The sequence below is a fragment of the Hyla sarda genome, unplaced genomic scaffold, assembly GCF_029499605.1.
Source record: "Hyla sarda isolate aHylSar1 unplaced genomic scaffold, aHylSar1.hap1 scaffold_411, whole genome shotgun sequence".
NCBI lineage: Eukaryota > Metazoa > Chordata > Amphibia > Anura > Hylidae > Hyla > Hyla sarda.
In genome coordinates, this window is record NW_026610426.1 from 156,655 (window position 1) to 172,836 (window position 16,182).

Below are 16,182 nucleotides of genomic sequence, written 5' to 3' on the forward strand. Positions count from 1 at the left end.
CATGATCCCGGTTGTCACAGACAGCCAGGACCATGCTGGAGTATAGGAGTGAGGTGGCAAGCCTGCTACCTCCTCCTATCCCCTGCGATCCTTCGGTTAATTAACCGACCAATCGCAGAGGGGGGGGGAGGGGGGGGGGCGGTTACTTCCTCCCGCCCTGCCCTTTGAAGTCCGGAGAGGACGGGAGGAAGACCGGAGGACGCGGCGGGGGACGGGGGAGTGCTGGGGACTGGCCCCGGTACTTACCTCGTCCCTGAAGACCCGGATACCGGCGATGAAGACGGCGGCGGCGGCGACAGGTGAGTTCCTCTTTAGCCGCGGTCGGGCCCTTTACAGCAATGCACGTCGCCGTAAAGCGACATGCATTGCTGTAATGGGACCCTGTATACTACAACTCCCAGCATGCCCAGACAGCCCTTGGCGTCTGAGCATGCTGGGAATTGCAGTTTTGCAACATCTGGAGGTCCGCAGTTTGGAGACCACTGTGCCCTTCCAGATGTTGCAAAACTACACATCCTCAGCATGCCCTTACTGTCCAGGCATGCTGGGAGTTGTAGTTCTGTAACATCTGGCCCTTCAGATGTTGCAGAACTACAACTCCCAGCATGCCTTGACAGTTTTGGCATACTGGGAGTTGTAGTTTTGCAACATCTGGAAGGGCACAGATTGGGAACCACTGTATTAGTGGTCTGCAAACTGTAGTCCTCCAGATGTTGCAAAACTACAACTCCAAGCATGCTGGGAGTTGTAGTTCGGCAACATCTGGCTCTAAAGATGTTGCCGAACTACTACTTCCAGCATGCCTGAGAATGTTTGGGAGTAGTGGTTTTGCAACAACTGGAGGCACACTGGTTGGGAAACATTGTCTGTTTCCTAACTCAGTGTTTCCCAACCCGTGTGCCTCCAGCTGTTGCAAAACTATAACTACCAGCATGCACTGATAGACTGTGCATGCTGGGAGTTGTAGTTTTGCAACAGCTGGAGGTCCCCCCCCCCCCCCCCCCCCTGTGAATGTACAGGGTACATTCACATGGGCAGGGGGCTTACAGTGAGTCTGCAGGTTTGCGATGCAGCAAATTTTGCGCGGCAGCTCAAACTCGCAGCGGGAAACTCACTGTAATCCCCCGCCTGTGTGACTGTACCCTAAAAACACTACACTACACTAACACAAAATAAAATAAAAAGTAAAAAACACTACATATACACATACCCCTACACAGCCCCCCTCCCCTCCCCAATAAAAATGAAAAACGTCTGGTACGCCACTGTTTCCAAAATGGAGCCTCCAGCTGTTGCAAAACAACAGCTCCCAGTATTGCCGGACAGCCGTTGACTGTCCAAGCATGCTGGGAGTTTTGCAACAGCTGGAGGCACCCTGTTTGGGAATCACTGGCGTAGAATACCCCTATGTCCACCCCTATGCAAATCCCTAATTCAGGCCTCAAATGCACATGGCGCTCTCACTTTGGAGCCCTGTCGTATTTCAAGGCAACAGTTTAGGGCCACATATGGGGTATCGCCGTACTCGGGAGAAATTGCCTAACAAGTTTTGGGGGGCTTTTTCTCCTTTCACCCCTTATGAAAAGGTGAAGTTGGGGTCTACACTAGCATGTTAGTGTAAAAAAAAAAAAATTTTTTTACACTAACATGCTGGTGTTGCCCTATACTTTTCATTTTGACAAGATGTAAAAGGGAAAAAATCCCCCCAAAATTTTTAATGCAATTTCTCCCGAGTACGGGGATACCCCATATGTGGGCGCAAAGTGCTCTGGGGGTGCACAACAAGGCCCAGAAGGGAGAGTGCGCCATGTAGATTTGAGGTGATTTGCACAGGGGTGGCTGATTGTTACAGCGGTTTTGACAAACGAAAAAAAAAAATAAACCCCCACATGTGACACCATTTCGGAAACTACACCCCTCACGGAATGTAATGAGGGGTGCAGTGAGAATTTACACCCCACTGGTGCCTTACAGAGCTTTGGAACAGTGGGCTGTGCAAATAAAAAATTTTGTACAGCCCACTGTTCCAAAGATCTGTCAGACACCAGTGGGGGGTAAATACTCACTGTACCTCTTGTTACGTTCCTCAAGGGGTCTAGTTTCCAAAATAGTATGCCATGTGGGGGTTATTTTGCTGTCCTGGCACCATAGGGGCTTCCTAAATGCGACATGCCCCCCCGAGCAAAATTTGCTCTCAAAAAGCCAAATAAGACTCCTTCTCTTCTGAGCATTGTAGTTCGCCCGTAGTGCACTTCAGGTCAACTTATGGGGTACCTCCATACTCAGAAGAGATGGGGTTACAAATTTTGGGGGGTATTTTCTGCTATTAACCCTTGCAAAAATTTGAAATTTGGGGGGAAACACACATTTTAGTGACATTTTTATTTTATTTTTTTACATATGCAAAAGTCATGAAACACCTGTGGGGTATTAATGCTCACTTTATTCCTTGTTACGTTCCTCAAGGGGTCTAGTTTCCAAAATGTTATGCCATGTTGTTTTTTTTGGCTGTTCTGGCACCATAGGGGCTTCCTAAATGCAACATGCCCCCCAAAAACCATTTCAGAAAAACCTACTCTCCAAAACCCCCTTGTCGCTCCTTCGCTTCTGAGCCCTCTACTGCGCCCGCCGAACACTTTACATAGACATATGAGGTATGTGCTTACTCGAGAGAAATTGGGCTACAAATATAACTATACATTTTCTCCTTTTACCCCTTGTAAAAGATTGTGAATTTTCTCCTTCACTTTGCTGCTATTCCTGTGACACACCTAAAGGGTTAAAATGCTGACTGAATGTAATTTTATAATGGGGTCATTTGTGGGGTATTTCTAAGATGAAGACCCTTCAAATCCACTTCAAACCTGAACTGGTTCCTGAAAAATTGTGATTTTGGAAATTTTGTGAAAAATTGGAAAATTGCTGCTGAACTTTGAAGCCCTCTGGTGTCTTCCAAAAGTAAAAACTCATCAATTTTATGATGCAAACATAAAGTAGACATATTGTATATGTGAATAAAAAAAAAATATTTGGAATATCCATTTTCCTTACAAGCAGAGAGCTTCAAAGTTAGAAAAATGCAAAGTTTTCAAATTTTTCATAAAATTTTGGGATTTTTCACCAAGAAAGGATGCAAGTTAGCACAAAATGTTACCACTATGTTAAAGTAGAATATGTCACGAAAAAGCAATCTCGGAATCAGAATGATAACTAAAAGCATTCCAGAGTTATTAATGTTTAAAGTGGCAGTGGTCAGATGTGCAAAAAATGGCCGGGTCCTAAGGTGTAAAATGGCTGGGTCCTTAAGGGGTGAAAGAGAACGGCTATATTATAATAGAGGTCAGGGAAAATGTGTTTTTTGATGTGTGAACAAACTCTGATTTCCAGGGGTGTATCTATTCTGTCTTTTGGTGTATGAACAAGCTCTGATATCCAAGGATATGTCTATTTTATATATATATACCAGACTCATTAAACAGAACGGCTATATCATAATAGATGTCAGGATCAAATGTGTTTTTTGGTGTGTGAACACACTCTGATTACCAGGGGTGTATCTATTCTGTCTTTTTGATGTGTGAACAAGCTCTGATTTCCAGGGGTGTATCTATTCTGTCTTTTGGTGTGTGAACACGCTCTGATATCCAAGGGTGTATCTATTTTTTATGCCAGACTCATTAAAGAGAATGGCTATATTATAAAAGATGTCAGGAACAAATGTGTTTTTTGATGTGTGAACACACTCTGATTTCCAGGGGTGTATATATTCTGTCTTTTTGATGTGTGAACAAGCTCTGATTTCCAGGGGTGTATCTATTCTGTCTTTTGGTGTGTGAACACGCTCTGATATCCAAGGGTGTATCTATTTTTTATGCCAGACTCATTAAAGAGAATGGCTATATTATAAAAGATGTCAGGAACAAATGTGTTTTTTGATGTGTGAACACACTCTGATTTCCAGGGGTGTATATATTCTGTCTTTTTGATGTGTGAACACGCTCTGGTTTCCTGGGGTGTATCTATTTTGTCTTTTGGTTTGTGAACACGCTCCAATTTCCAGGGGTGTGTCTATTTTAATACCGGACTCATTAAAGAGAAAGGCTATATATTGTTACAATAGATGTCAGGATCAAATGTAAACAATCCTCAATATATCTCAAATAAAAGTAATTTTTTATCTTTAGTTTATAATTCTAAATAGTTTAGAATTATATTCAGTTGTCCTTATGTATTATTATTACTTCATGTTTTAGTTTATATTTTGGTGTATAAGATAAATTATTGATACTTCATGTTTTCTATTTTACACATATGTGCATACCAGCCCACACAAATGAATTAATCTGAGCATTATTGTAATGATAACAATAACATTTATAAGCATTTTATACACAATAAAATTATGCATTACCAAGGGGGAAAGGAAAAAGAAAAGGGTCATTAAACATGAATAATTAAAAAAAAAAAAACATACATAAAATATAAAAAAAATGTCATGATCAGAGTACAAGGAGCACATTTACTGTACATTCTCGATAGTCTCATTTAACCCCTGAGGGGTTAACGTGGATAATTTGTGAATCCAAAAAGATTCACGGTTAATCAATCTTTGAAAGCGATCAGGATGGTTTTCTGGAATTTGTTCTAGTATGACCAATTTTAATATGCTTATGTCGCCATTATGTTTATTTGAAAAGTGTTGTGACACACTGTGTAGCAGAAAGTTGTTTTTTATATTAGATCTGTGTTTGCACATGCGGGATATTTCAGACCACAGCTACATGAAAGCAAATAAATGGCAAATTGTGAACCACAATGGACTAAAACCTTTAATAGGAAATTCCCTCTTTGTTCTGAATGACGAAAATGTTTCAATCCTTGTACTCTGCATCATGTTACAACAAAGACACCTGGGCTTGTTACATGGAATATAACCCTTCTCTGTTTCATTTTATTCAATGGGGTTAGATGTTTTTAATCTACTAGGAACTAAAATATTTTTTACGTTGTTTGCACGTCTAAACGTAACTCCAGGAGTGACTGGTATTCACTGTTTCAGTATAGGGTCCGCACGAATAATTGACCAATGTTTGTTAAGAATCTTTTTAATATCTGTTACGCTATTATTAGAACTAGTGATAAAATTATATTGGAATCTGTTTTTTTACATTTGTTCCCTCAGCTGAATTTGATGTTTTGTCTTTCGTAATCAAAAAATGAGTTTGTTTCTTAGTTTTTACTTTATTATAAGCTGCACTAAATATCACCTTCACCTACTCCTCCATACTCTATGATGGTGTCTTTTAACTGACTGTAACCTTATTTTCTTCTGATTAAATGGTCGTTTTCATTTAGTTTGGCTATACAGTATGTTATTCCATTTTTATTCAACTAATTTTTTACAGCTCTCTCACAAACAATGACCCCGTTAGTTTTGCTTTTTTTTCTTGTTGTGAACCTTCTATCATAGTATTTTCTTAATGTTAATAAGTGCTTTGTTCTGCTTTGTTATGGGCCTGGATTTTTATGAAATAGTATGGTTGAAAGTGGGCCCACTAATCCCTCTCTCTAGGGATTTTCCGACAATATAAAATGTTTCAAAAGGGATAAGCATGGTTCATCTCCCCTATCCCCTGCCTCTTTATGGGGTATGCACTATTTTCCATGTCAGGCTCCCAAAACAAAGGAACTGGATGGAATATCCTCTCAGTAAGCGAAACTAAGCAGGCACTTGGTGATAATCAAAATGGCAGCTGTCAGAACCCACAGGGTTAATCGGTTTTAAGGATTCTTTTGTTTGTTTTGGTTGCTGGGCTAGACAATCATGCAACGTGTTTCACTGGGCAAGTGCAGCTTCCTTAGGCATCAGGATGCCTGAGGAAGCTGTGCTTGCGCAGTGAAACGCGTTGCATGATTGTCTAGTAAAGTTACCTGGTGTCTCCCGTGATTGAAGTCCTTCACAGTGCTGTTGAATCCTGGTTTACACTGAAGTTGTTTGCTGTTCTATTGGTTTGCCCAGGAAGGCTGCCAGAAAAGGATTGCAGTAACACATGTTTTGCTATACATATGTTTATTCCCTTTGTGTGTATTGGAACTAAACCAAAAAAGGGAGGAAAAAAAGCAAATTGGACATAATGTCCCACCAAACTCCAAAAATGGGCTGGACAAAATAATTGGCACCCTTAACTCAATATTTGGTTGCACACCCTTTGCAAAAAATAACTGAAATCAGTCGCTTCCTCTAACCATCAATAAGCTTCTTACACCTCTAAGCCGGAATGTTGGACTACTCTTCCTTTGCAAACTGCTCCAGGTCTCTCTTATTGTAAGGGCGCCTTTTCCGAACAGCAATTTTAAGATCTCTCCACAGGTGTTCAATGGGATTTAGATCTGGACTCATTGCTGGCCACTTCAGAACTCTCCAGCGCTTTGTTGCCATCCATTTCTGGGTGCTTATTTTACGTATGTTTGGGGTCATTGTCCTGCTGGAAGACCCAAGATCTCGGACGCAATCCCAGCTTTCTGACACTGGGCTGTACAGTGCGACCCAAAATCAGTTGGTAATCCTCAGATTTCATAATGACACATTCAAGGCACCCAGTTCCAGAGGCAGCAAAACAACCCCAAAAGAGCATTGAACACCCTCCATATTTCACTGTAGGTACTGTGTTCTTTTCTTTGTAAGCCTCATTCCATTTTCGGTAAACAGTAGAATGATGTGCTTTACCAAAATCTTGGTCTCAACTGCCCACAAGACATTTTCCCAGAAGGACTTTGGCTTACTCAAGTTCATTTTGGCAAAATGTAGTCTTGCTTTTTTTTTATGTCTCTGTGTCAGAAGTGGGGTCCTCCTGGGTCTCTTGCCATAGCATTTCATTTAAATGTTGACGGATAGTTCGCATTGACACTGATGCTCCCTGAGCCTGCAGGACAGCTTGAATATCTTTGGAACTTGTTTGGGGCTGCTTATCCACCATCCGGACTATCCTGCATTGAGACCTTTTATAAATTTTTCTCTTCCGTCCACACCCAGGAAGATTAGCTACAGTGCAAAGGGTTGCAAAGTTCTTCATAATGTTGCTTACTGTGGACAAAGGCAAATCTAGATATCTGGAGATGTAACCTTGAGATTAGAGGAGAGGTCAATGATTAAGCGCAGGTGCGCGAAACGATTCGTCAACTGAGTATTACCTGTGAACCTGACTTGGAATAAATCACCCGCAGCAGTATCGAGTGCCTCCGGTCTCTTTTATTGTGTAACCTTGAGATTGTTGATATTTTCCCACAATTTTGGTTCTCAAGTCCTCAGACAGTTCTTTTCCCCTCTTTCTGTTGTCCATGCTTAGTGTGGCACACACAGGCACACAATGCAAGTGAACTTCTCTCCTTTTTCAGGTGTGGCTTTTATATTGCCCACACCTGTTACTTGCCCCAGGTGAGTTTAAAGGAGCACCACATGCTTGAAACAATCTTATTTTTCCACAATTTTGAAAGGGTGCCAATAATTTTGTCCAGCCCATTTTTGGAGTTTGGTGTGACATTATGTCCAATTTGCTTTTTTTTCCCTCCCTTTTTTTGGTTTAGTTCCAGTACACACAAAGGGAATAAACATGTGTATAGCAAAACATGTGTTACTACAATCATTTTCTGTGAGAAATACTTAATTTTCTAGAAAAATTTCAGGGGTGCCAACATTTACGGCCATGACTGTATATAAGTCTGCAGTGTGCTCTCATACCTTACTAATTGTGTGTGTTTGTTTAGAGTTAGTTCTGTGAGTTTGCGTGCTTCCTGACGTTCTCCCGACCTTTGTCTGTTTTTATGTAGTTTTATTTTGTTGACTGTGACTCCCATCACTTAACTAGGTTGGGACCGGCACTGTGGTTGCCGATCTGCTGTTTAGGGCGGACAGGCAAGCAGGCAGGGTCAGAGGGAGTGGGTGAGATCAGGGCTGCACTCCTTCCCTGCCCATATGTGACATTAGCTACATGGGATTGATGAGGTGAGTAATGCTTGTTCTATATTTTAATCCAGTCTGCTTGAAGTGAATGAAGCCAAGCTGTAATACCACACACAACCTAAGGACAGGTGTGGTGCTGTTTTTGAAAGAAATTAGTTCTGGTTTTCTATTCCTTGATAACCCCTTTAAGACATGTTATCCCACCAAACAACCCTTTTAAGCACAGATGAAGCTGCTGGGCTAGTTAGTGGACTAGTCTGCAACTAGTACAGTTTGTATTAGACAGGCAAGAAAGCTACATAAGCATGGTGTGGGATGTCTGACTTGTTGGATGCTACACTGTTTGGGTTTATGCAGATAAGAGAGGAAACACTTTTTTAGTTAGTTCAAACAATGGCAATGTTTTTTTGTTGCATTTGTTACATGCTTATATGTGCTGTCACAGCTCTGCTGCCTCTGTTCACATCTGGACTAAATAAACAAAGTATTGACTTTTAGGCCATGTTCAGACAGCGGAATTTCTATGGCAGACATACCGCTATGGAAATTCTGCATTCTGCAAAAGTATAAGACCAGTCTTATATTTAGCGTGATTCCATGGCAGAATTCTTTTAAAGTCAATAGGGCTTTAATTTTGGCAGAATTATATGTTCGGAGAACACAGAAATTCCACCGCAATTCCGTTTAGAAAGTTTTGCTGAACGGAATTTGCGCGCAATTACGTAAATTATACTGTGTGAACATAGCCTTAGGGTCCTTTTAGACAGGTAGACAATTGTCCTATACAACTGATCAACAATAAACTTGTCCATTGATGTTCGCCAGCATATCCCCGGTTTAGATGTGCTACTGCCAAACAATAATTTTTATTCCTGTTTGTCCAGCTGTTTAGTAGACCTGTTATACATAGCAAAAATCTCAAATATATATATATATATATATATATAGAGAGAGAGAGAGAGAGAGAGAGAGAGAGAGAGAGAGAGAGAGAGAGAGAGAGAGTGTGCTCTCTTTATCTTTCTTTTTACTTTTCATTTATGTGTATTCTTGCTATCTCTGTACAGTGTTCAAATGGACATTTTTAAGTTTAGGAAAACCATGAAAATGTTCTGAAAATAGAACAAAACAATCCAACAACATTATTGCTAACAACGCAGCTTCAAATTCGTAGAAAACAGGCAAGAAGGAACTTCAAGTACTGAACAGTTTGAATTGCGTTTGTTCTCCTACTTTCCATTTATCTGTCATATTTTCATATAATGAAGTAAAGTAAATCTCTAAGCATGCTATAAATAACCTTGCTATTGCTAAATTATATATTTAAAAATAGTGTTAAACGTCACTTTGGTAGGATGCTTTGTTGATATTGCAACATTTTTCTTAATATAACTTGAATCGCAAAACATCTTTTATGTCTACTTCATCATGTGTTTTCACATCCATCTTTTACTTGCTGTGTGTTACTTTGTATAATTTTTTTAATTGAAAAAGGATGAATCAAATTACATATTGAGAGTGATGAAGTTGATCTATGAAACTAGCTATATACTTAAAGGGGTTGTCCAGCTAAAACTAACTTATATGTAAGATATACTAGCGCTAGGTTACTTGTACAATCTAACAGAGGTGGATAACCCCCTATTTAGGTGTATGCTGCTATTGGACTAGTGGTTCCGCTACATATCAATGAGAGTATACAAAGTGTGATATGCAGAGGTTAAAACAATCAAGTTTAGAAGTCGTGAGCATGGAAGGTCACTGATATGTGTAAAAAGCAGCCATGATAGCCTGAATTGGACTGCTACCTCCCTGATGAAGAAACTAGTTTGTTAAACACGTCGGAGTGTTTAACAGCATTTCTTGTTCGAGAAGCCATTGGCCAAGGCTGTCTCCCACATAAAGTATGCTGCCCGAATGGAGGACTTAGAACTGATGTAACAAATTTGATACCATTATTTCTTCTGATGGCACATGGATAGCAGGTACTTTTTATTCCATCTGGGAACTATCAACATTTAGGATAGCTGCTTTTTACACATACCAGTGACCTTCCACACTTACAACTTCTAAGCTTTATTGCTTTAACATCTATACACCACATTGTTTATACTCTCTCTCCCCCACCTTGCGCTGTAGGCTATATATAACAGTTTTCAAAGTGAAAACAAACTTATCCCCTATCCTATCATGGAGCATCCTAGAGATCAGACCTCCCACAATCTCTGGAATGGGACTCTGGCGGCATATGGCACATGCACCATTACTTTCTATGAGAGTGCCCGAGTGCTGTACTAGAGTCTCTTCGGCGTTCCCATAGAAATCAATTGAGTGCTGCATATCATGTTGGAAATAGGTGTCTAATGTGCCCTTGTATTAGTAACCAGTAAGAATGGCTTCTTTTCTGTGGTTTTGTGAGTAATTTCTGTCCCCTTTTCTGTGAACTGTTTTTTTTTGTTATTCAGAATATTGGGCAGACTAGATTTGCCAAATGGTTCTTATCTGTGGACACATTATATTTTTCTTTGCATTATTTTTTATAGTGGTAGTTTACATTTGAAATATGATGTAGGCCATGGAGGCTTTTATTCCCAGGCTATGGTTTATTCCTACAACTATTTTTGTGATCTACATAAAGTCGCTGACATGTACGGTAATTCCCTGGTGTCAGTAAATGTACTTCAGAAGTAAAAAAGAGAGGTTCGAATGGATGCACAATTCAAAAAAAAGCTCAATATGCAAACACCATAATCACAGGAGTCCCATAAAGTCTGTAATCTAAAATATACATCCAAATAATCAGTGGTGCACAGAAAAAGTAAATAGGCAAAACATACTGTGAATAACAAAGAAAGAGATCCTGCACTCTCCAGCATCTTGATCCAATATAGAAAATCATACATGTAGTTCCGGAGATAGCACGGGGGGCTCAGAGTAACATGTCAAATTTAGTGGAGTCTTCCTGGTCTCTGTTGCATCAAAGGAAGCCTCCTTAACACTGCAGCCTGCCACTTTACTGAATTTGCCCCAACTCCCTTCCTGCAGTCTCTCACCACTGAGAGGGGAAGAGGCAGAGGCTGACGACTACACAGAGAAGCACTAGGCTGCAGAAATTAGGTACAGCCCTTTTGGTAATGCACTGGTCTGCTGATTTTCCTCCAAAGGGTGAACATTGGTTGTCTGAATTTGAGAAATAGCAATAGTACCCACTGAGCTGGGCCACAATACCCACTGCAGGGTGTAGGAAAATCTAGCTTGGCAGCCACAAAGTCTCTAAGCCTGGCCTGAAGCCCTGAAAGGTCATAATATGTTATGAGTGTTCCTGTAAAACTTCTAATCACAGATTCTTGTCTCTGTCCCCTTATCCACTCTCCTCTTTTAAACCCTCAGAGTGGACTAGAAGGGTGTTCACCAAGATAAAAAAAATAATCCTTACTTCACAAGAGCTGATGTACCCCAAGTGTAATCCCAAAGTGCAGAGCTAAATGACACCAGATAGGGGGGATAAGCATCTTATATGGGCAGGGGGTTCTGACTGCTAGGACCCCCTGCGATCTCCAAAATAGGCCCTGTCTCTCCCTGTGAATAAAGCGGGGTGTCGGCATGTGGTCATGCATTCCCTATGAGAACACTGAAGAGTGTGCTCGTGCATCTTCGGCCCTCACATAGAAAATGCATGGAGCACATGCTGACATGCTGCTCCATGCAGGGGTAGAGAAGGAGCCAATTCTGGAAATTGCAGGGGGCTCCCAGCAGTCTGACCACCCCTGCAATCAGATGCCAGAATAGGAGATACGTTTTAACAACCCTTTGTCCTTCTTATTTTCGCAACATCTACAGGTAATTATAAAAACCTGTATCATTCCATTTACAGAATTTTAAAACATTTTCATTAGATATTAAAACCCATACCAGTACCGGCTAAACTAGTAGGCAAAATTAGTCAAGTTTGTGCAAAAATTTCAAACTGCAAATTAAAAAAGTTTAAAACATTTATTTAAAAAAAACTCAAGTGTATTTAGTTGTGATTTTCAACCACTTTAAAACCATTGTGGGTAAACTAAGCTTTTAAACTAAAATGATCTGTGTTCCTGGAAAATATAACATACTAGATTATATCCTAGCCTTGCTAGTCAGCAATGATGTCATCCTGAAGAAATTATAGAATTAGATGTGTCATAATTCCAGTAATATTATCAAGACAATTCATTTTCTGACATCTTTAAAAAAAAAAAAAAAAAAAGAGTCCAGTGCAGAAGTGTTCAATAAAGCAAAATTTGTTCTAATAAGTTAAGTGTTTTATGTACGTGTAGTACCCTTACCCTAAAATATAATGGGCAAAACCATGTTCAAATAGATGCCAGCAAAAGAATGACATATTATATAGGAAATGATCTATAGAAGAATTATATTCACAACTTTTGCTACCAAAGCACTATATAATAAAATGTATATATACAGTCATGGCCATAAATGTTGGCACCCCTGAAATTTTTCTAGAAAATGAAGTATTTCTCACAGAAAAGGATTGCAGTGACACATGTTTTGCTATACACATGTTTATTCCCCTTGTGTGTATTGGAACTAAACCAAAAAAGGGAGGAAAAAAATCAAATTGGACAAAATGTCACACCAAACTCCAAAAATGGGCTGGACAAAATTATTGGCACCCTTTCAGAATTGTGGAAAAATAAGATTGTTTCAAACATGTGGGGCTCCTTTAAACTCACCTGGGGCAAGTAACAGGTGTGGGCAATATAAAAATCACACCTGAAATCAGATAAAAAGGAGAGAAGTTCACTTAGTCTTTGCATTGTGTGTCTGTGTGTGCCACACTAAGCATGGACAACAGAAAGAGGAGAAGAGAACTGTCTGAGGACTTAAGAACCAAAATTGTGGAAAAATATCAATACACTCAAGGTTACAAGTCCATCTCCAGAGATCTAGATTTGCCTTTGTCCACAGTGCGCAACATTATAAAGAAGTTTGCAAACCATGGCACTGTAGCTACTCTCCTTGGACGTGGAGGGAACAGAAAAATTGATGAAAGGTGTAAACGCATGGTGGATAAGCAGCCCCAAACAAGTTCCAAAGATATTCAAGCTGTCCTGCAGGCTCAAAGAGCATCAGTGTCAGCGCAAACTATCCGTCAACATTTAAATGAAATGAAACGCTATGGCAGGAGACCCAGGAGGATCCCACTGCTGACACAGAGACATAAAAAAGCAAGACTACATTTTGCCAAAATGAACTTGAGTAAGCCAAAATCCTTCTGGGAAAACCTCTTGTAGACAGATAAGACCAAGATAGAGCTTTTTTGGTAAATCACATCATTCTACTGTTTACCAAAAACAGAATGAGGCCTACAAAGAAATGAACACAGTACCTACAGTGAAATATGTTGGAGGCTCAATGATGTTCTGGGGTTGTTTTGATGCCTCTGGCACTGGGTGCCCTGAATGTCTGCAAGGCATCATGAAATCTGAGGATAGCCAATGGATTTTGGGTTGCACTGTACAGACTAATGTCAGAAAGCTGGGTTTGTGTCCAAGATCTTGGGTCTTCCGGCTGGACAATGACCTCAAACATACATAAAAAAGCACCCAAAAATGGATGGCAACAACGCGCTGGAGAGTTCTGAAGTAGCCAGCAGTGAGTCCAGATCTAAATCCCATTGACCACCTGTGGAGAGATCTTAAAATTGCTTTTGGGAAAAGGCGCCTTCCAATAAGAGAGACTTGCAAAGCAAGAGTGGTCCAACATTCCGGCTGAGAGGTGTAAGAAGCTTATTGATGGTTATAGGAAGTGACTGATTTCCGTTATTTTTTCCAAAGGGTGTGCAACCAAATATTAAGTTAAGGGTGCCAATAATTTTGTCCAGCCCATTTTTGGAGTTTGGTGTGACATTATGTCCAATTTGCTTTTTTTCCTCCCTTTTTTGGTTTAGTTCCAATACACACAAAGGGGATGAACATGTGTATAGCAAAACATGTGTTACTGCAATCCTTTTCTGTGAGAAATACTTCATTTTCTAGAAACATTTCAGGGGTGCCAACATTTACAGCCATGACTGTAAATATTCCATGGATATCCAATATCTAGACATCATACAGGTGGATAATCTAATAGCAAGCAAGATTTAAAGGGATTGTCTGGCAAAATGTATAATTTTTTCTATTGTCTCCAGCCTGCATAATAAAATAAACATTTTAACTCCCCCTTTCCCTGCTCCCTTGTAGCTCTGGTATCAGGGTGCCCCGTCCTGGCGGGTGACAGTGCTTTCCTCAAAGCTGCAGAGCGTAGCATCTAAAGCCAGGGGTACTGAAAGTGCTGCTTACCAATCACTGGCCAAGGTAGAAATAAGTGTTTGTTATTTTATTAGGCAGGCTGGGGACAATTAGAAAATAATACTTCTAATGGAAAAAAATGTTAGTTCATTGCACATTTCTGCACTGGACTTTCATTATTTATAAGGGAGTATAATAAGTATTATAAGTTGTAGTTTCGAAGCGCATTGATATGATTGTATGATCTGGATATTTAGGGAATCATTTATTAACATGTGCAACTTTGCAAATATATAGGCCGATTTAAGCCTGAATAATTGACCATACTAGTTTTTCTTTTTTTTTGTATGGTATAATAAAGACTGTTCTTTAACTTCATGTTTCAATGTGTGCAGATGAACTTTTTTTTTTCTGGTCAACAAAACACAACCATGCCAGGCTCGCGCATTTAATCCTCTATGCCCATAAAATCCTCTTGTAATAAATATACATCACAGAGCCTTTAGGCAAGGCAATCAGGTGATACCAACAGCCTCCATAAAAATGACAGCACATTGTCACCATATTTGTCAACCAACGTCGTGAAAGAGAACCAGAGTGCAAAGACAGTATCTATTTACTTATACAGGGCAAAAATAACGCATACTGTTATATGCCCTATATTTTCCAGATACATAGTACATACCACAATATCTAGAGAGCCATTATTTAACCAGATAATATCAGTTAAACTGTGCCAAAAAGAACCATGCTTTGCACACTTAACCCCTTAAATGGGCACTGTCATGAAAAATAATTTTTGATATGTTGTAGTACTTAAGTATTACAACATATCTCTAATATACTTTTATTTAAAAAAAAAATGCTTTTAAAACATTTTAAAAGCAATTTGAAATTCGGCCACTAGGGGGCGCCCTCCTAGTGGCCGAATGCAGTGCGGAGTGACGTCACTGCAAAATTCCGACTGATTCCGGCAGGGCATCAGTCGAAATTTTGCGCAGTAACAGCCAGGGCTGCGCATCGGCTTCCCGCACTCGCCGACGGCCCTGCTGCAAGGTGCGGGCGGCGCGGGGGGTTGGCTGCTCCAGCAAGGTGCGGGGAGTGCTGCTCCAAGGTACGGGGGGGATGGGGGGAGCTGCTCCAAGTTAAGGGGGGATGGGGGGAGCTGCTGCAAGGTGCGGGGGGATGGGGGGCGCTGCTGCAAGGTGCAGGGGGATGGGGGGCACTGCTGCAAGGTACGGGGAGGGGATGGGGGGCACTGCTGCAAGGTACGGGGGGGGGGGTTGTTTGGGTTTACTTACGGAGCGGCAGGAAGAGTCTCCCCCACACCCGTCCCTCCCGCATCGGCTCCTGGCTCACTCCTTCCCCCATGAAACTCCTGTCCTGGGTGCCTCCAGTTGTTTTACCACTACAACTCCCAGCATGCCCTGACAGCCAATAGATGTCAGGGCATGCTGGGAGTTGTAGTGGTGAAACAGCTGGAGGCACCCTGTTAGGAGAACTAAGGGCGGAAGTGCCGGCCCCAGCAGGCATCAGTGACGTGGTGCCTGCTGGGGAAGTCTGCCTGGTAGTGAGCACACTACCAGGCAGACTAAATGCCATTTTAAAAATAGTAAAAAAAATTAAATAAAAGCCGGGAGGGTGTTAGGGATAGAAGTGCAATAGGCAGGGACAGAAAAAAAAAATCATGATGGTGGGAGCTACCCTTTAAGGACTCAGCCCATTTTGGCCTTAATTTTTACGTTTTCATTTTTTCCTCCTCGCCTTCTAAAAATCATAACTCTTTTATATTTTCATCCACAGACTAGTATGAGGGCTTGTTTTTTGCGCGACCAGTTGTCCTTTGTAATGACATAACTCATTATATCATAAAATGTATGGCGCAACCAAAAAACACTATTTTTGTGGGGAAATTAAAACGAAAAACGCAATTTTGCT